General features: G+C 40.8%; 1 long non-coding RNA gene across 1 annotated transcript; it reads left to right on the forward strand.

The window, feature by feature from the left end:
• Positions 1-2,237, forward strand: LOC135301407 (uncharacterized). The gene is made up of 4 exons (XR_010363176.1): positions 1-220; positions 1,013-1,116; positions 1,773-1,969; positions 2,059-2,237. It is a non-coding gene; the product is annotated as an uncharacterized LOC135301407 (long non-coding RNA).
• The last annotated feature ends 17,598 nt before the right edge of the window (positions 2,238-19,835 follow it).

The raw sequence follows: 19,835 nt of genomic DNA on the forward strand, positions 1-19,835 counted from the left end.
GAAAAAGTTGTCAGAGATGCTGGAAGATGGCACCTCTGAGTCGTGGGACTGAAGCTAAAGGAAACCTCGTGCTCTTGCTCACAAAGTGCTCCTGTTCCCCTGTGACCCACTGGGAATGCTGCAGATTTATGGTGTGGGGTGGTTCCTCCCAGGAGAACAAATCCAGCTTTGTAGCTGCAGCTGGAACTGGCAGGAAATCTACACGAGATTCGTTTTACCTGTAAGTTTTTCGTATTGCCATTTATTTGAATTTCACTTCTCAAAGTAACACTAAGCACTGGTGATGGATTGTTTATTAACGATTCTGATATGGCAAATCGTTTAAATATTTGTGATGTATGAAGAAAAGCACATTTGAAATGAGTTGAGGATCTCCACAGGGGGAAATAAATACATAGTAAATAGTAGAACAAAAAGATAGAAGCAGGCGAGGGGGCCAAAAATGGAAATAAGTATGTATTTACAAGCCTTGTTTTCCCTCTCTTTTAACTAAGGGCAGTTGTAAAATTCTGCTGTCTGTGAGTTGGTAGGTCCCAGGCTGCTTCTGGAATCTGGAAATCCCCCATGGACACAGACCTCCATGGTCTCCCTGCCTTGACAAAATCACTTCATGTAAATTATTCAAAGTACAGATAACTTAAAGACTCCAACAGGCAGGAAAAAAACTCCAAACCAAAGTTTCCTTCTTTCAAATTTTAAATTTAAGCAAAATATTGAGATAACTTCACACAATAAAATACTACAATAACTTAATAATATTGAGACATTTCCTTTTATCCTGCCATTGTTACATAAAAGAAGTTTCAAAATACTCCAGCTAGTAAGACTAAAACCTTTGCAAAAAGCTTTGTATCCAGGCCATTTGCTTTTATTTTAAGAATGCTGAAAAAATATTCCTCCTCTTACACCAGTGAAAAAAATTGCATGGAAATATATTTTTGTTAAAGGTCTCATGCTGAACAAATATATGTTGCTGAGGGAAAAATTCTGACCAAAAGATGTTTATTTACAGGTAAGTTTCTCCCAGTAAATAAAGAAGTGCAGGTTTTGATGCATTGGCCCGACAGTATCAAGGATTTTTATCTACCTGCAGACTTCAACCACTGGCCAAGCCAGGTAGGTATTTCCAGCAACAGAAAACCTGGGGAAAATATGGAATACCATGTACACTCCAAAGGAAAAGGTGCTCCTCTGTGCATTTTTGCCAGGGTCCGAGGGTTTTTCTTATTTTTCCTTGCTTACCTCAGTTGTTGACTGCTGGTGTTGAACTCCTGTAGGATGAACAAGTTTTATTTTTATTTCCCCACTCTGATGCACACGTGAATGCCATGCAATTCTTAGCAATGTGTCTGATGTGTGGACATCAGAACTAGGAGAGAGAGCCTCGCTGTAGGGCTGAGCTCCCACAGAGTTGTAAAATAATTGTCAAAACACCTTTATAATTAAAATAGTAGAACTTTGAATATTTAGAAGCTTTGGGATGTGCCATATGTCCCATAGTAGAGTTACACGAGTCATCTGCTGACCCCACTGCCCCTTCTTAAGGTATAAACACTTTGTAAAAGAAGGCAAAAAGGACATGGTAATGGGTGCTAATTAGACCCAAAAATAGGTAACAGGTTCTGCTCTTTCATGCTCTTCTCCTGCTTCTGACAGTGCGCCTCCGTAGCACAATGCCACTCCATTAGTGCAAGGGGTGAAATGTAAACTTTTCTGTAGCTTGAGAGAGACTGTTTCCCTTTTAACCTTTTTCTGTTTAACCTTTTCTGTAGCTTGAGAGAGACTGAAAACCAGTACTCGACCCAGAAAACACACATGAGCCCTGATTTGCACCCTAAGCCTGGGCTGGCATGAGAAAAGAGCACTCAGTTGTTTCAAAGAAAAGAACCTCTCCTCTTTACCTGCTGCATTACTGTAACAGGAGTCCTCTGGGAATGAACAGCTTCAAAACTTAAGGAAAGGAAAGCAGGTAGGAAACTATTCCCTTTAAATAATTCAGTCCTTCACTTGCTTTTACCTGTCATCCATTGTGGGCTGTTTATTTTCATTCTCTCCTAGGGGGATGTTAGAGCCAGGAGTGTCCATCCCTCTTTATTGACTCATGCTCCCAAATAATTTAATGGCACCTGCCCTGCTCTGCAGTTGGCTTCAGTATTATGGTCTGCAGCTCCAGCCTTAATGTCCTCTGCAAAGCAGCCAGGCATGAACACACCAGGAAAACACATGCTGGTGCTTGCTGCAGGGGTTGAGGCTGGGGCTGGTTAATTAGGAAAACCCTGGAAGTGCTGGGAGAGACATGCAAAGAGCCACAAACACCAGGAAGCCTCACAGCTTGAATATTGACCTGTTTGGAAGCACTGTCTTCCCAAACACAGAGGATGAAGGATGGCAGAGATGGACAAGGAGCTCTTTGTGAATCCCAGGTTGCCATGTGGGTGAGCAGCAGAGCAGACTGGGTAGCAGAAGCTCTGCTGCTGTTTCAGCCCCTCAAAAGCAAAAATTTAAAACAATTACTAGGGTATTTCCAAAAATTTGCACTACCAGGTATGCTTTAAATAATGCATTGGAAAAAGATGTGTTTATCATTAATTTCAGATCTGATGGCAAACTTTGTCCCCTTTCATATTTCTAGCTGGATTGTTCAATGTTGTAGCAGCTGTGTTATCTCAGCCTTTAATGATAAAATCGTAGTACACAGTATGCTTACTGCTGAAATTTACGAAAATTTTCATTTAAAAGGTCAGTTTTCTGTCTGTCACAAGGGCAATAACGCAAGAAGTTTATCACCATTTTTTTTCAGTTACACATACCTGCCATTTCCAAACTATTCAGCAGGAGACTTTTGTTGTATAATGTATATTCTGGTTTTGTGACATATTGTGGAAGCAAAAGTTCTTGCCATTCAAAAACACACTCTTCTCTTTCATAAACCAAACCCATAATTTAGTGGAATCTTGAGATGCCTTTGGGTATACGCCTACTTTTGTTGGATTACATTTTCCCCCCTGAAGCTCAAGAAAAAAAAACAACATTATTTTGCCATCACTATCAAATTTTTCAAACCCAGCAGTTTTTAATTCAATATCTATGTGATCTCATGATAACCCAGACCTCTGAGAATCCAATATAATGCAAATTTTAGCTGAGGACTGTCCAGAACTGCAGCACTTGGAGTTTAGCTTTTCCCAAACTTCCAGAAGACTCAGGTTCAAGGATTGTTTGGTTTTTTTTTTAATGCCTGGGGGAAGAGCAGATACAACAGTGGTTTTTTTTTCTTTGCTTCACCTCTACCCAAATCCTCCAAATAAAACCATAAGACACAAAAGGACAGTGATCCAGCAGCTGCAGGTTCAGTGTTTTGATGAAACATTGAAAAACCCCTGGGCTTTTTTTTTATAAGGATATCAAAACCTGTGTCTCTGGGAGGCCTCTGGCTCCTTGTTTTTTCTCCCCTCTCACACAGACAGTGGATTTCCAGTAAATTTGTAAAGTAGCCAGGGGAGTGCTGTCCCACACAGTACTTGGGAGTGGGAGAGAAAAGCTTTAATCCCTCCTTTCCACAGCATTCCAGAAGGGCTGTGGTTTGTCAGGCAGCATGGACAGATGGGAATTTTGTGAGACATGGTGGATGTTTGGCAGTAAATCAGCTGTCAGACCCAGGGAAACTCGGGGGCAGTTTTGTCTGCTGTAGGAACAGTTTTGCAGAGTATGAACAGGCTTCAGTCTCACAGGACAAAGTAGCTGGTTCACTGCAGGGACATTCTTGTCCCAATGTATTGCATGCTAAAACCATCCTGCTGTTTTCTTTTTCCTTTCTGCTTCTCCACACACAGGAAACTAGAAAGCCTGTGATGCTGAAATCCACCATGGAAGGAAACTCCAGCTTCAGCAAACTATAAAGCTCTTTTTGTTCCTTGATGCTTCTCATATTCTCAGTTTCTATGAGTAGAAGTAATTCTGCCACCATTTAAATCATTGGAATATGTGGTAGTCAATGCCAGTAATTTATTTAATCTATTGTTTATTTAATTTATTGCTTATTTGTCTATTATTTAATCTATTGTGTTTACTCACTTCTGTCATTCTGCTTTTGAATTTTCTGAGCCAATGCAATTCTTGCATTAAGGACAAACAGAACAGTTTCATAACACCTTCCTTTTCCCTTCACAGAGAAAATTCAAAATGCTTCACAGAGGCTGTGGCCACCAATTTGTTTTACTAAAAAATTACCCAGGAATTGCTAAATAGTGAGTGTTAAACATCACTCACAGAGTTAAATGTCAAACAGAATGAGAACAAATAAAAAATAACCACAAAAATGGACCCCTTATTTTCTCAGCAAGGAGCAGCCCCATCAGATGCTATTTTCTCGAAGACCCAGGTGCATCCTCAGCAGATGCTGCATCTTCCAGAGTCTCCTGCTAAGGGGTTTCTGTCAGTGCACCTTCACAGGGGTTATGGCTGAGCTTTCTGTGGTAAATGTCTCTCGCAAGCCCAGCTGATGTGAATCACAGGAGGGTTGAGGTTCAAGAAGCTCAGAACCTCATCTTGCCCAAGTGGTGCCACCCAGAGCAGATGGGCTGGGCACTGCTTGGCCACTTGCTGAGGCAAGGTGACCTGAGAATAAGAACAAGAGGGGCCTGGAGAGGATAATGCTGCTGCTGTGCCTGTCTCCTGCTTGGGGCCAAGGGAAGCAGAAGAGCTCTTGAAGGCTGGAAGGAGCTCAGGCAGTAACAGGGGAGCTTTGAGGGAGTGCCTGGTGATGTGAATGGATGAGCCATGGAAGGCTCAGAGATGGGGGCTGATGGGGCAGCCTGGCCTGTCCCAGGGTCTGATTAATGGCTTGAGCAGGTATGGGAGCCCTTGAGCAAGACCTACAGCTCTTGGGAGCTCTCCTGTGGGCTGCTCTGTTGTGTTGCCATTGCTCAAGGTGCAGGGAAAAGCTGTTTCAAAGGATTTTTTATTTAGCTGCTCTACATGAGCTTTTTCTCAGCCTACATTTTAATGCTTGACAGCTGAGCTTTTACAAGTTTCTGGAGCCATTAATCAGAGCAGTGTTTTGGGAAGCTCTTGCAATGTATATTTGAGAATTTGTATGGCACTGGTTTAAATTAAAGGCTAAGGCTTACTTTTGAGGCTGCTTTTGGCCTCTTTCTGTAAAGCATGGAGCCTTGTATTATTGTTCTAAGAACCCATAATTAGTAGCAAATGTTTGCAAAATGCTGAAGGTTGTTGCTAGGGTGCTCCTTCAGGCTGGGATGTGTGAGAGATGGTTAAACCTAATTTAGATCTATTTCAAAACCCGTTTTCTTAAGCTGCAAGTATGGATCATTTTTAGGCAGTGCAGTACATTCTGACTTTTCAAATGGACAATGGGAATAAAGTAATTCCTTCAGGAATGGGCGTGACTTTGAGTGAGGATAAATTAGACTTCCATTCTTTGAAGTAATTTACTGGGGAACCAGGCAGGAGATAGGAAACAGGACCTCAGACTGAGGCTGTTTGTCTTTTTCCACAGAGGTGTTGAGTCTTTTGCCCAGAATCCCTCAGACTTCAAGCTATTTTTTCAATTCAAACTAGGATCAGAAGCATATTTTTATTTGTTTTGAAGGTCAATGATAACTTTTCTAACAAAGAGTAAAAAATTATGGAGAAGCATTTAATCATCCCCTAAAAATCTCTCTCTCTAACATTATATGCCACTTGAATTTATGCATAATGTTGTGTGTAACAATGGTGATTGCTTTTCACTATGTCTGATGCCAGCTTTTGAAAGACCCACGTAAAAGGTGCTCTGTTTTTTGCCAAAAGATCTCTGAATGTGTTTTGTTGCACAGCGCCCACTCTGCCATCAGTGGTGACCCATGGTGGAATTTTGGGGCTACCAGAGGTGGGAATGGGGAGGGCAGGAACTTCTGCAAGACATATCTGTAGGATACCTACAGGAACCTCTGCAGGAGCTGTATCTGCTGCTCACCCTTCTAGAGGAGCCTGGGGGCAAGGAGTGCCACCAAAACTCATCCTGGCATCTGGGTGGCTGTGGGGAATACAGGCAACACCTTCCCCTTTTCTGTGCATGTCTTGCTGAATTAAGGTCTATTGTCCAAAATCTCCGGCTGTGGGAGCAGAGGAGGAGGAGGATTTTGTGTGTTTGGGGTGAGTCAGGCATTGATCCAGCCCATACTGGAAGGTTGCCGTAAATTCTGGTCCTTTTCACAAACAGGGATGCACATGGACTGGCAATGTGACTTGAGCACTGGGTTTGGAAAGGAAGGTGCTGTGGTTCCAGGGCTGTCGGAGTGGAGACAGGTAGAGATGCACTTTAAAACTTCCCTGGGTCTGTGGTGATTTTCATTAGACACCTGTGGGAAAGGCATGGCAAATAAATGTGTTCCAGAGGCCAGGAACAGCTAAGGAGCTTGGATACAGAGGGAGCACCAGGGAATCTGAACTGCTTCAGTGCCACCATTGCATGCACAGCAATTTGCTCCCACCAAAACCTGGATGAAAGGCCAGAGAGGGGAACATTTAAGCAAGCACCTGATTTGCATTTGCACAGGGCTTGCTGTCAGTGCTGGATGCACCCTGCTCCTTGCAGGATGGCAGGCTCTGGGTTGTGGAACAGCAGAGACACATTTGTGCTCCTTTAGGTTTGCATGTTAAATGTTGTGTGTTTTGGATGTTAATCACAGAGGCATGTGGAAGTGTCTGTGCACAACAGAGCCGGGGTCATTGTGCTCCTCAGGAGACTTAACTGGGCTGATTAATTCCCAATTGTACTCCAGCTGCGTGGGCTGGTGGATTGTTGAGCTGTGGTGTCCCTTCCAAAACCCTGCTTTCTTCTGTGTCATATCACCATGCATAATCACTTGAATCAACAGGGATGATGGGAGGATGTCACTTACAAAGAGTGCTAAGAATGCTCTGAGTGCTAGAGCTGAGATCTTTCCCCTGTCTATTCCTCCTCATCTTTGTTTCTTCATTTCTAAATAAAAATAGTTTAAAAAATCAGAGTTCTCTCACTTTCAGAGTGGGAGGAGAAGCTGGTTAGATATTTAAAGTTTGGCCATTTGAGATGCCATTAGAATTTTGTCTTGTATTTTGGGGTTTTTTACCACCTTACTTCTAGTGCTCTTGGCTCCAATGAAAAGCTTTAACATTTTGCCCTAAAGTCTGTGATCAAAGTTGAAGAGCTTGTCTACATTTAGAAATAGTTTTATCTCTACTCAAACTCACAAGTCAAATCAGTACTATGATATCCACTTTTTCAGTGAAGAACAGAAAAACAAGGCAGCAGGATTTCCATATAAAGCTGTGATGTGGCTCATTTGAAAGTAAGCAGGACAGATTTATCATTAGGTTGGGTTTTCTTCCTGGAAGAACACTCAAGTTAGACTTAAAACTTGTTCCAGGTTTGGGGCTTTTTATAATTATTTTTATTTTATCTGTTTATTTATTTTTATTTTCCCCTGTCTTCGCTACCCCTCCTTCAACTACCCCAATGCAGGATCAAGAGTAACCAGCTGGATTTGAAGTCCTTCTTTCACAATTGTTAACTATCAAAAGGTTGATTTCCAAGTGAAGTCACCAGATTGACATGTTGCTGCTAATTGAAGAATCGGAGGTATTAATTACAATCAGACACAGTGAAATCCTTTTCTCTAAGCCATGAAGTCTACAAAGAGATCCCAATTACTTTTCTTTTGTTTTGCTTAGAACAAGTGGTGGCTTCAATTTTATTGCCTCTCTGGAGTGTCAGTCTGATGTCAGTCATTGGGAAAGGTACATAAACTGAACTAGCAGTTAGAAACAAAACAAGAACACCAGACTGATGCATCAAGAGTTTGGAGTTAGTTTCATTGAAGCTGTAGGAATAGTTTGTGTTTCTAAGCTGTGTTCAGTGGTCTGTGTAGTATTGATCTGGGACTATCTGATGTAGTTGTCACAGTGAAAAGCTTCTGCCAGAACAATGCTTGGTAACTTTGGGAAATGGTATTTTCTCAATTTGTTTCCCTTTAGTTGGGGATGGAGCTTGGCTTCTAGCTGAATGTGAATGTGGGTGTTTCTTGAAAAATGTCATCTTCTCTATGTGACTTGGCTTCCTTATTTATCTTGAACTTGTGAAAAGATGTTTCAGTGGCAGAAGTGAAAATAAAAGGGGAGGTAAGAGCCCACCACTTGGAGGAAAGTACCACAAGCTGAAGTTATAAAACTGATGCTGCTTCCTTAAAAATAACTCCTCAAAGTGTGCACATGCTGAAAAGAAGTTGCATGGCTTGTGCCCCAGCTGGGTGATTCCAGATCCCTTCAGGAAGGGCTGCAGTTTGCAACTTCAGCTTCTTTTTCAGAGGAATTATACTGGAAAAGAAAAGCACAGGCTTTCATCTGAAAATGGGGGGCAGATTGATCAGGGAAGTGCTGTTGAATGCCTTTTGCCATGGGTACAGACTGGTCAGTGCTGTTTTGCTGGCATGTCCTTCTCTACACAGGAAAGCACTGCTGTATTTTAGGTATTCAGATGAGCTTCTCAAACCTGCCCCACAATAATTCCATAAGGGGCTCTTGAGTTTCTACTCTCACAGCCCGTGGAGCATGCAAACTGTCCCTGACAGAAATCCCTGTCCATAAAAACATTGCTTTGCACCCAAGTCTTTGCTGTTAGTTTGATAGTTGTTGTTGGTCCTTGGTTTTGTTACACTGGCTAAAGTACAGAGCATAAAACATTTAGTGAACAAAGTTCATAGTGTGGGTCTGATGGACCCCTTCTCAGATGTGCAGTGTCAAGGGTGGGACCAGCAGCACTATGTCTCAGATAATGCTGCTCTTGGCAGATGTTGCTGATGCTTTTTCCACAGCAAGTGTTTGAGAGGGAGGAGAAGGGCTAAGGCCTGGTCATGGCTCGGATTAGGCAGCTTTCTTGGAAACAGGGTGAAAATGTCCAGCTGAGATGCAGAGATGGGTTCCAATGCTCTGTGGAAGTTCTGAACAAGCTCCTAGAAGAGTGAAAGTCAGGAGAATGGCACAGCACCAGGATATAGATTTATAGCTGCTATTGCCCAGCTGTGACTTGGTTAGCATTAAAATGTATCAACAGTGTGGAAATAAACTGAACCAGATTCCATGTTAGTAGATTGTCCCCCCCTTTCTGAGCATATTTGTTTGCTATGGTTGCTAAGGAGATCAAGCACAGTTTAGCTTTTGTTAAGCAGGCAAGAGAATCTGCCAGTTCTTCAACAAAGGCCTGATAAGGTAATTTCCTTCATCTCATGTTGATGGCAATGATTGCAAGGCATAATGCAAATGGAAAAGTTGTCTCCAACTGTGTTTTCTGGTAGTGACTGTGATACTTGTGGGCTTGTGAACTGGCTGGCTTTGGTCTTAGTGTTGGTGGTCTGAGATCTGAGGACCCTTGGGGGAGAAAAGTTCCCTTTGTGTGGCAAGAGGAGATACTATTGAAAACCCATAAGTGCACTGTGCTGGGCCCTCACTGCTAGCTGCTTTTTCTATGCCATAAAATGATAGATTTTCAGGAAGATCAGGTCAGATATAAGATAAAAATCTTAGTGGGAAGACCATCAAATTGATCACTGACAGCATGAGGAAGACTGTAGAGTCAGGAGCAGGACAAATAGCCATGGGTAGAAAGAGAGAAATTATTAAAAAAAAAATAAAAAAGAAGCTTGTAGCTGTTTTCTAGTTAAAGAAAAGGTGAAGATTTAGACACGTATGTTACATGGTAGCTTTTGGCTTACCTGTCTACCATCATAGGTAACACTGGCACCCTTGAAATTCAAATTCTTTGTTAATCTGTTTCCACCAGCCTAAATGCAACCACAAGGTGAGCTGGTTCTGTAAAGTTTTTAGTGTTATAAAAGGATGTCTTAATAAATATTATCTCATTTGTTACAGAATTGGTAAGCAGAAGGGTAGCAAAGATTAGGAGCATGAGGAAACAGGAATTGGAACTAATAACTGGCAAATATCAACAACATGATTGTGGACACTGCTGCTGCATAGCTTGATGGGTGTCAGGTAAGTTCTATCTACAAATGATAGCTTGGACTCCTAATATCTGCATAAGAGCACTTCCTTTCCCTTGGACCAAATTTTCTAAATTTGCAAACACAGACACTTTTACTAATAGGATCCACATCTTTACTGAACCTGTTCAACCTTGGCTGGAAGGACCATCTTGGTCTGGCCAGCTGGGATCCACTTTCTGTGTAACTATTGCTAGCTGAGAGATGGCATGCAGCTGTAGGGGAGCACCTTGGCAATAAACCACTCTAGAGTTGGAAGCAGAATGACATTTAAATCTAAAATACATCATATTTTTTGGTGATTGTTTGGTGATTGCTGGAGCAGTTGCACCAACAGTCAAGTCTGGTTCTGTCATGGTTTCCATAAGAGGCAGTTGGGTGTAACACTTCATGCACTTTAATTATGGAACAAAATCTACACCTAGCTCAGTTGTTAATAATATATTTTGAGATTGAATGCTGCTGTTGAAAATGACTCTATACTCAAACAAAGGATTCAAATATGGCTTTTGGTAGCTGCTTTTACTTAGACACCGAGGCTTGAAGCTCACAGCATGATGCTTGTGATCCTTTGAGATGAGAAAGCAAAGCATTAAACTCCTAAACTATGGTTTCTTGAAAATACTTAAGCTATTCTCCCCTGGAACTCTGCAGGAGTGCATGCAAGGTTTAGACTTGCCTGTTACTGAACTAATCACTGCTTTAAAATCTAGCAGGTTCTGTTTAAATCCCTTCTCTCTGCCTTCACATGGGTGTGCCTCTCACTGGCATTTTTATTTTAAATCCCTTCTAAAACTGGAGGTAAAACTGCAGGATTAATTTGCTGCAATGCCCTGGAACCTCTTCCTCAGACTAAAGAAGAAAAGAGCATCTCTGATTTTATCTCTGTGCTGAAGAATAGGGTTTTTTGTCAAGAGTAAATATAGATAGCTACCTATAAAGAAGAATTGCAGCTGGTGCAACTGCTGTTATTAAATTCATCAACCATAATGAGAGGTATTGAGTCATTGTTGAGGCTCAGATACACCTTTGTCTGTAGAAGAGTCATCAAATTCTAGTCTGAAGGTGATTTTTCCCCATAAGGAATACTTTTCCAGAGGAAGAATCATGCTTTTGAGAGAGCTGCTTGCACTTTATGAAGAAGTGCTTCAGTATGAATGAAGGCCATGTAGTCTTACAGCCCTTATAACACCATTTTTCTCTGGTCCTTGTATGGAAACCCATTAAGCCTTCACAACTTTACTAGAGAAGGGTGTGTACTGAAAGAAACCTGCCCAGAACCAGAATCTGTGCTGGACTTCCTACAAATCCCTGAGTACAAGCAAAGCAGCCTTCATAACACACCTAAAACATGCCTGAGAAAAACCCCACAGAACTCCACGGTCCATGTCTGCTACTCTGCAACAGCAAATTCCCCACAGAGAAGCACTTTTGGCATTCCCAGATTCTGCATCTGCCCTTCCAGGATCATGCCCAAAGTGTTCCTGCAGGTGTGATGCTAAGCAACCACTGCAGCAGAATGAGCTCTCACTGGCAATCTGTGAAGGGCAAAACTGTGATGACAATGAGGAAATGTTCTGTAGAAAGTGATCACTCTGGTCCTGGTCAGACCTCTCTTGGTCCCTTGCTGCAAAAATACCAAAGATCAGCTTAAAAGCTAAAATTCATGATGCTGCAGTTCGTGTTGCTACTGGAATCCAGAAATATGTGTATGTTGAGTGGTTTATAGCACATCAAAACACATGTTATTCACAGGAGATACTTTTACCTATCTTTACAACCAGCCTTTGTTCTCTTGAGGGTGAAACTGCCATATCAATTTTCTTTCTTCCTCACACTCATCACCTCTCTTTATTCCACAGGGATGGTAGCTACCTTTGCTCTCAAAAAGTGACATTGCAGTTATTCTTCTGGAGAAACTCTGAGCAATGCATTTCTCATCTTGCCTTTCACTTCGCAACCTGCCCTTTCTATTTCCATAGAATCACAGAATCACTTGGGCTGAAAATGCCTTTTTAGGTTATTGAGCCCAGCTTTTACTGTCAAGCCCACCACTAACCATGTCCTCAGATGCCACATTTACACACCTTTTAATTTCCTCCAGGTATGGTGAATCAGCTGCTTTCCTGGCAGCCTGTTCCAGTGTTTGATAACCTTTTCTGTGAAGAAGTTTTTCCTGGTATCCAGTCTCTGTGGTCCTGTCTCCCTGCAGCAACTTCAGATGGCTCAAGGTCATTACTCAAAGGTGCCTGAGTTGTGACTCTGTTACCTGGAAGCCATGAAAAGCCATTTATCTGGGAAATTGCTCGGCACTACTCCTTTGGTGTCTGCTCTTTGGGAGTATTACTCTGTCAGTAGGTCATTCAGCAGACTCCAGATGAATGAGGGAATGCTGCAAATCAGTTTATCTGATGGACAAGTGAAATGTCAGGAGAGGAGTTTGTGAAGGGGGAAAAAAAATTATTTTCCCAGTCTTTAGGATTACTGCTGTTAATCCATTCACTCATCTTGACAGCGTGCAGTTTATTAGTATTTCCAAGTTTTTGTCTTTGCCTTTATGGTTTCTTTTTTTTAGAAAATTTCCATTTTCTTGCATTTTTTTACCTTCCTTGTAGACTACTTATATAAGATGGGGAGAGTTGTTTCTAAGTGGTAATTTATACAAAATATTGTGACTTGCTTATTGTTGTCTCAATGGTTTACAGTGCATTTTATCTCCTCTAGCTACAGAGGCTTTCAGCATTTGTTATATTTGGCTTTCATAATAAGAACCATTTGAATAGTTTCTTTATTTAGTTCACATGCAATTTACAGTGTGTGTGTGGATGCTTGGATTTTTCCTAAAAGAAAAATACAAAGAAAATTGTTCTCTTTTGTAAAAATGGTGTGGAATCTTTATCCTCCTCATCTCTGCAGCTGCAAATAAGACTCTAAACTTACAGAGAAGTTGCTGTTATACCCTGGGAACAGGGAGGAAATGTGAGAAAAAAATTTACTCTGCTGGGCAAGGAACTCCCTGGGTCACTTTGCTCTGTTATCCTCGCAGTTTATCTTACATGCTGTAAGTAGAGAAATTCTGAATGGAAGTTGATTTGTTCATTGTCTTATCTGAGCCATCACCTTTATCATTTGTACTTCAGTTCTGCTGGATGTCCATGTTAAACTTCTCTGGTTTCAATCACAGCAGCCTGATTTAGACCAGGCTAGGATTTGCTTTTTGCAATTGCTGTGATAATTAGCACAGAATGTTGCTTTAGTATCCCTGTGCTGCTGTTTAGTTTGCAGGGTGTAGGGTGCTGTTGTTTGCCCTGCTCTTTGACCTTCTGCTTCTTAATCTTGTTTTTCAGCAGTGTCTGCCCAAAATCTGTCTTTAAGCAGAATGTAAAATTGAAGGATGTTGTTACCTTCAGATGAAACATAGGCTTTGATGAGGGAGATAATGACCTGAGCCTCTGGGTGTCAGTGGTGTTGCTGCCCTCTGTATGACAGCTCCAGGGAAAACTGCTTGGGAACTGCATGTTTTGTGGGAATTTGAATGATTTCAAGATGTTTATTGTCTGTTAAGACCAAACAGAATGGCATTGAAACATTCAGTGGAGGAGCTTCTGTGATGGTGCTGTGACAAGAGAGCTTTTGACTTTGAGGACCTTGCACAGAAAATTTGCAGAAACACCATTAAATATTTGGATTGGAGAGAGCATTCAAAACAAATTAGTCACCAAAATACAGAGAAAACATTGAGAGGCATCTACTTGTTAACGAGAACAAAGGACAGTGATGGAGTTCTAAGCAAATGTAACACAGGGATTCAAATTTGAGCAAAAAATGTTGGGTTCAGTCTCAAAACCATGGTGTGGAGCAGCTGGAAGCTGCAATTTGCTTGGCTTCTCACTTGAACACCTCAGTCCAGGTGCATGCTGTGATTTCCTGTGACATCTTTGAGGGGCTGTTTCTGTCATTATAAAGCCTACTCCCAACAATCTTCTGGCATTCATGTGCAGCATCCTAACTTCTCAGAGCACAATCAGCTTTCCAAATGGTAGGGGGAATGTGCTTCTGTTTTGCCTCTTCCTCTTCTCTCATTCCTTCCTTTGCTCCTTTCAACAGTTTTGCCTGCATCATAATAGAAACATAATTGGGGATTCTGATCTTTAAAAAAAAAAATTAGCTTGGATTTCTTTAAATCATTGCCTGGTCTTGCTTTAGAATTTGACTATAAGCTGAGGAGCTGAGATTGAAAGAGATTTTTCAAGACTTAAGTGTTGCACTCCCCGATTAACTTCCCTTTTTTGTTGCCTTGAGGTGTGTTATTGTCCTTGGCTAGGAATAAGGCTGAACATACTAATTTGCAAATGGAGTAAGGCAAGGCCCTCTGCATTCTCCTGTTGTGTTATACAGCTATGGTAACAATTGGTTTTCATTGGAAACAAAAGGAGCCTTGCTTAATAGAAAAGGAATGAATAGAAACCTCTTCAGTGCAGAGCTATCAACTTTCAGCATTCTGTTTTTGTTGGGTAGATTTGTTGCTTGAAACCTTGTCCCTGAAACCCTTCTGTCCCTTCTGTGGCTGGATTCTTGTGTTCTGATGTACCTGCAGCAATTTCTTGCTATACAAGGAGAATATGAATAATAACACAGATTTAAGTTCCAAAAACCACATCAGATTGCAGAGATACTGTCTGAATTTATACTGGTTTTATTAGGATGTAGTGCCACGTGAGACAAAATTCTGCTACCTTTCAGGTAATTTTCTTTTTTGTCCAGCTAAAATACGATTTTTATTGAGACAAAGTGGGCACCAGAGCCATGTCCATGCTGCTGGCCCCAACAGGTGACTGCCCTTTGCATTACCTGTAGCTGACCTTGGTTATCTTGATGCTCATGTAGAGAAAAGAAAAATAAAAATTACTTCTAAAATGTGTTTGGTCAGAGGCCAACTTCCAATAATCAAAATAAATGGATCTAAATTCCAAATATTGAGGGTAAGAGCACATTTTATAAAATGATGGTGACCCGATTTATTGAACTATGTCTGACAATATCCAGTTCCTTGTTGCAGTGTTTCCCTTCTGCTCTCCTGAACTCCTTGAATTTGAGTTCACCTATATAAAACCCTCTTCATAGGTAACAAAGTTTAAAAGCACTGACAAGAAAAAGAATCTGCAAAACAGATGTTAAAGGAAAGCAGTCAAAAATCACTGCTCTTATCCTTTTATTCATTCCCTTATTTTTCCAAACTGCTTTGGATTTGCTTGCATCAGTGTCTGTAGCCATGCATGGTTATGCTTTAGGGGACAAAATTCTGGGAAGGAATAGTTAAGCTTTGCCCTTAGCAAGAAAACAAGATTTGTTGCCATACATTGTCTGTAAATTCCCTGGAGTGTTTTCCAGTGAATTGCTGGGGTTTACTGAGCTCTGTTTTCAAGTTCACTCGTGTCTCAGCTGAGCACAGCACTGCTGGGGCAGTGGGAGCCAGTGCTGCCTGAGGTGACCAGAAAAAGAAAATTCCAGATTATTTTTAGCCAGGAAAAGCTACCTGAATATCCCTCTCCATCTTCTCTTCTGTTCAGCATGGCATGTTTTGAGAAATCACCACCTGGTCATCAGCTGGAAAGATCAGCTCCTTCCACATAATTTCAAATACTGGCTGGTAAGCCATGGATAGAATTGCTGAGGTAGATGGGAAGCAAAAATCCTTAATCTAGATAATGTCTTCGCCAAATGTGAGTAAACACATTTCGCTGTACATTCAACATTTCTTTTAAACAATTTAAATGTGATGGAAATTCTAAAGAGGGAGGACCAGGGATTGATTTGCTGCTCCAGCTGAGCAGGGTGAGGGTAGGAATCCTTAGGAGGAAGAGGATATGAGAAATGTTAGGAAGTTCTTCTCCAGAAAAAGCAGGCCAAAATAAATCACCTCTGCTTTCTGGAGAAAAAAACAAAAAAACCCAGAAAAACCAAACAAACAAAACAAAAACCAACCAAAAAAAAAAAAAACAAAAAAACGGGGAAAAAAAAAAACAAAACAAAAAAAAAAAGCCAAAGAACTGGAAAAAGGTAATTCTTTTTCCATATTGTCCTAGAAGTGTCTTAATTCTGGAATTTTCAGGATACTGAGGAAGTGGTGGTAACTGGGCTTATTAAATCACTACCCGACTTAATTACTTTTGTCATCAAATCTTGAGGGTATTTTTGTGGGATAAATAACTCCTTTTGTCATCAGATAAAAATAAAATTTTATGTGATCCCTCAGATCTGTGGCCTGAGTTTCTCCAGACCTGAGAATTTTGCCCAGGGCTGATACCTTATTTAATTCTTGGTGGTTTAAGAAGCATTTCTAAATATACAGGTAACTCATGGAATCTATTTTTTATGCTCTAAAAAGATTTTTTTTTTATCTAATGAAGTATTTTATTACAATAAAAGCCCTACTAGTTTTTCAGGTATGTTTTTAGTCATACTGGTATAGTAGGATTCTCTGTGCACATACTGAACGTTCTGCTTTCGAGCTCTCTTCATTTCTGTTGTTATTATTATTTTTCTTGTTTTGTTTTTTTTTGTTTTATAGGGATGGAAAGAAATAGAACAGGAGCAAAATCAGGAACAGGAGTGAGGTCTGCATATGTTTGTGAGGCCTTAAGCAGATGGCTCTGCCAGGGGCTGAGCAGTTTGCTGCGTTCTCTGTGACAGACAAATGCTGAATGGCACTTCCCAGACTGATCCACTGAGAGCCTCCTGCCCAAGAAAACAGAGGTTGGGAGCGTAATTAAACTTTGAGCTGCATGCACAGAGTGGTTCAGAGCTGTGATTCAGAGCCCACTCTGGAGCAGCTCTGAGGGAAAGCTCCTGGGATGCACACACGATGGGTTTTGGCAGCAGCTGCTTTGATCTCCTCATCCACTTCCAGTGCTTTAACAGAATGTAACCTGGGATCACTCTCTGCAATTCAGCTCTGCTCAACCTGAAACTCCGAGTTTTTTATGGAGTTTGCTGTGGGGAAAGTGCACATTAGTGTGTTTGATTTAGCACTGAGGAGACAGAGCCTGTTGACAGAACATTGGAAGTAATTCTCTCTGCAGCACCTCCCTACATGAGAACCTCTACTGGTCTGATCCTCTAAGCTGTGGGAAAGGATGCATGTCAGAGCAAACCCAGTCAAAAACATTTCATAGAAACTATGATTTATTTATCTAGTTATCTTTTTTGGACTTTTTGGGGTGTTTTTTGTGTGTTTTTGTTGTTTGTTTTTTTAATTTGGAAGCTGATTTTGTCACTGCAAGTGGCAATGCAAAGTGAAGATGTCAATCTACTGAATTCTGTGGGTCTTAGAACTCCACCAAATCTCAGCAAATCATTTTATAATGAGAACATGCTTAGATTAATGGACCATTTTGGTCCTTTGACAATGGAACACAACCATATTGGAAGCTACTGGATATTATATTTGCACAGGTGTATTTTCATCTGAGAAAGTGAGCTGAGCAAAGCCCCTCAGTGCTGGTACCTGTCACTTAATATCTCCCTCCTTCTCCCCAAACCTGTTTTCTATTTATGATAAAGCTGCTTCAGAAATAGAATTACTGTATTTCCTGACAACTTTTTTTTTTGAAAATACAAAAGTGGCTGCATCTCCAGGGATATATAATCAGTTTTCTTCATCCTTTGTCTCTTTGAAATTTGAAATCCATATTGCTTCATTAGAGATGCTTAAGCTTTCATTTATGCAGATGATTTCTTACCCAAAATTGTCCCAGAATGCTTGTCAAGCTGTTGGCTGAATCCAAAGACTGTGAATATAAATGGAAAGTCCCTCTGACTTCACTAATCTTGGGGTAAGCTCATTAAATTGTAACAATGACCAAAAAAATTCAATGTAGATTGAAAGCATCATAAAAAAGTTATTTGTTATACTGATCTCTTTAAAATATTTTGACCTTTGCAATCTAGACTCCCCACACTTATGACTTTTATCCGACTTCTGTTGAATTGTTCTTTTTTTTTTTAACTTATTGCCTAAAATATTTTAATTATATAAGAATCTGAGATAAAATCACTGGGGTAATCAGGATATTTCAAGAACACCAGTGACCAGCTCTGGAACCTGGGAAGGAGCACAGACTGCAGTGTCCCTGCCTGCCCATGGCCAGACTGGGACATCCTCAGCTGGTGGCAGAATTTGAACTCCAAATACCAGTTCAAAGCACAGTTGTCTGCAATTCCAGGCACTATCCAAGTACCTGGGTCTTGTGATGGCATCTGCAGAATGTGAACAAAACTGGTTTGGGGTCTGGAGATGGCTGATTAATTCTCAGTGCAGGTCTGCTTTGAGCACTCACTCTGCTTCAGACAGAATTTGAAGCAGTGAGGCTTGTGCACTGAAATCCTAATGCAGGTCAAATGAGAGTTTATGATTTGAAACAAAATTTACCCTTGGCTTTATTCTGGCTTGTTCTCGACCAAAATTATTCTGAACCCGGATGTATTTTTGTTGTTCCTTTTTCTTTCTATATGTTTTCTTTTTTTTTTTTTTTTTTCTTTTCTTTTGCCAGTTGCAACAAAGATGTCACTAATCTACAGAACAGGATTTTTTAATATCATACTGAAATAATGGAAACTAGTCTGTAGAAATATGCAGGACTGTTTTATGCATCTAGTAAACATCTATTTAAATATTTGTAAGTATTCACAGCCCCTGCCATACCTATCCCTTTGAATCATTCCAGAAAGGCAACATAACTTGCATAAATCAATATATGTGTATTTGTGAATCTGGCATCATTTACAGCTAGATTCTCTGACTTCCAGTCTCCTTCCCTAATTACTGAGTCACATTCTTGGTAGAAAATTACCAACCTGAATCTGATCTTGCTTCAAGTGGAGCAAAATTATTATGATGCAAGTTATCAATCAGTAACAAACACTTTGTGTCCGGAAAAAAAAGCAGATTTATATTTTAAGCTTTATCAAAGTGTTGTTACTTGCAGCTATCATTTTAATTTCTTTTTGCCTTTTACAAAAGAGGGAGCCATCCCATTTACCTTTGCAAATTTATGCTGAACAATCAGCAATTTGGATTTTTTTCTCCAAAGACCAAACAAGCAGCTACAGTCTGGGAAATCTCCCTGGACAGTCAGTTAAAACTTCTGCCAGTCCCAGGCTGCCCAGTGGAATCAGAGTTACAAAGCATCCCCGTGGAAATGGCTGTGGAAGGCTCTATTTGTTCACCTGTGTGAATCAGTCTCTTGCCTTGCAAGCAGGATTGTGTAGGACAATCTCCAGCAGCCTGAACCACCCAGGGTTTGAAATGCCAAAGGTGATCCTTCCACCTCCTGTGTCACTCTGCAATGAGAATTATTCAGCCTGACTTTTGCTGACAGCCCTAATAATGATTCCCAGTGTCAGATACCTCTGCTGTTCTGGCCAGGGCCCAGCAGTGAATCAGAAATAAATCCTTGATTCACCCTGTGCAATTCAGGATTGAAGGTTCCCCCAGACCCAGAAATTTCCACAATGTCAATCTTCTGACCAGAACTGAACTTTTAAAGTGGATATTTCCCAACTTGCTACTGGGAATATATTTCCAGCAGAAAAAACCCCCTCAAACAGTGTCATAATTGCAAATCAATGACTGCATGTAATAACCCAGTAAAAAGGGAAGAATGAATTTTGGAGCCAATTTTCTTCAAGATTCAAGAAAAAAGGTTGTCTACCAAAGTCAGAGCCATAAAGTGAAATTTAACAGATAGAATATTTCCATTGACTTCAGTGGGTTTATCTAGTGATGACTTGATA

Source organism: Passer domesticus, chromosome 5 (assembly GCF_036417665.1).
Source record: "Passer domesticus isolate bPasDom1 chromosome 5, bPasDom1.hap1, whole genome shotgun sequence".
Classification (NCBI taxonomy): domain Eukaryota; kingdom Metazoa; phylum Chordata; class Aves; order Passeriformes; family Passeridae; genus Passer; species Passer domesticus.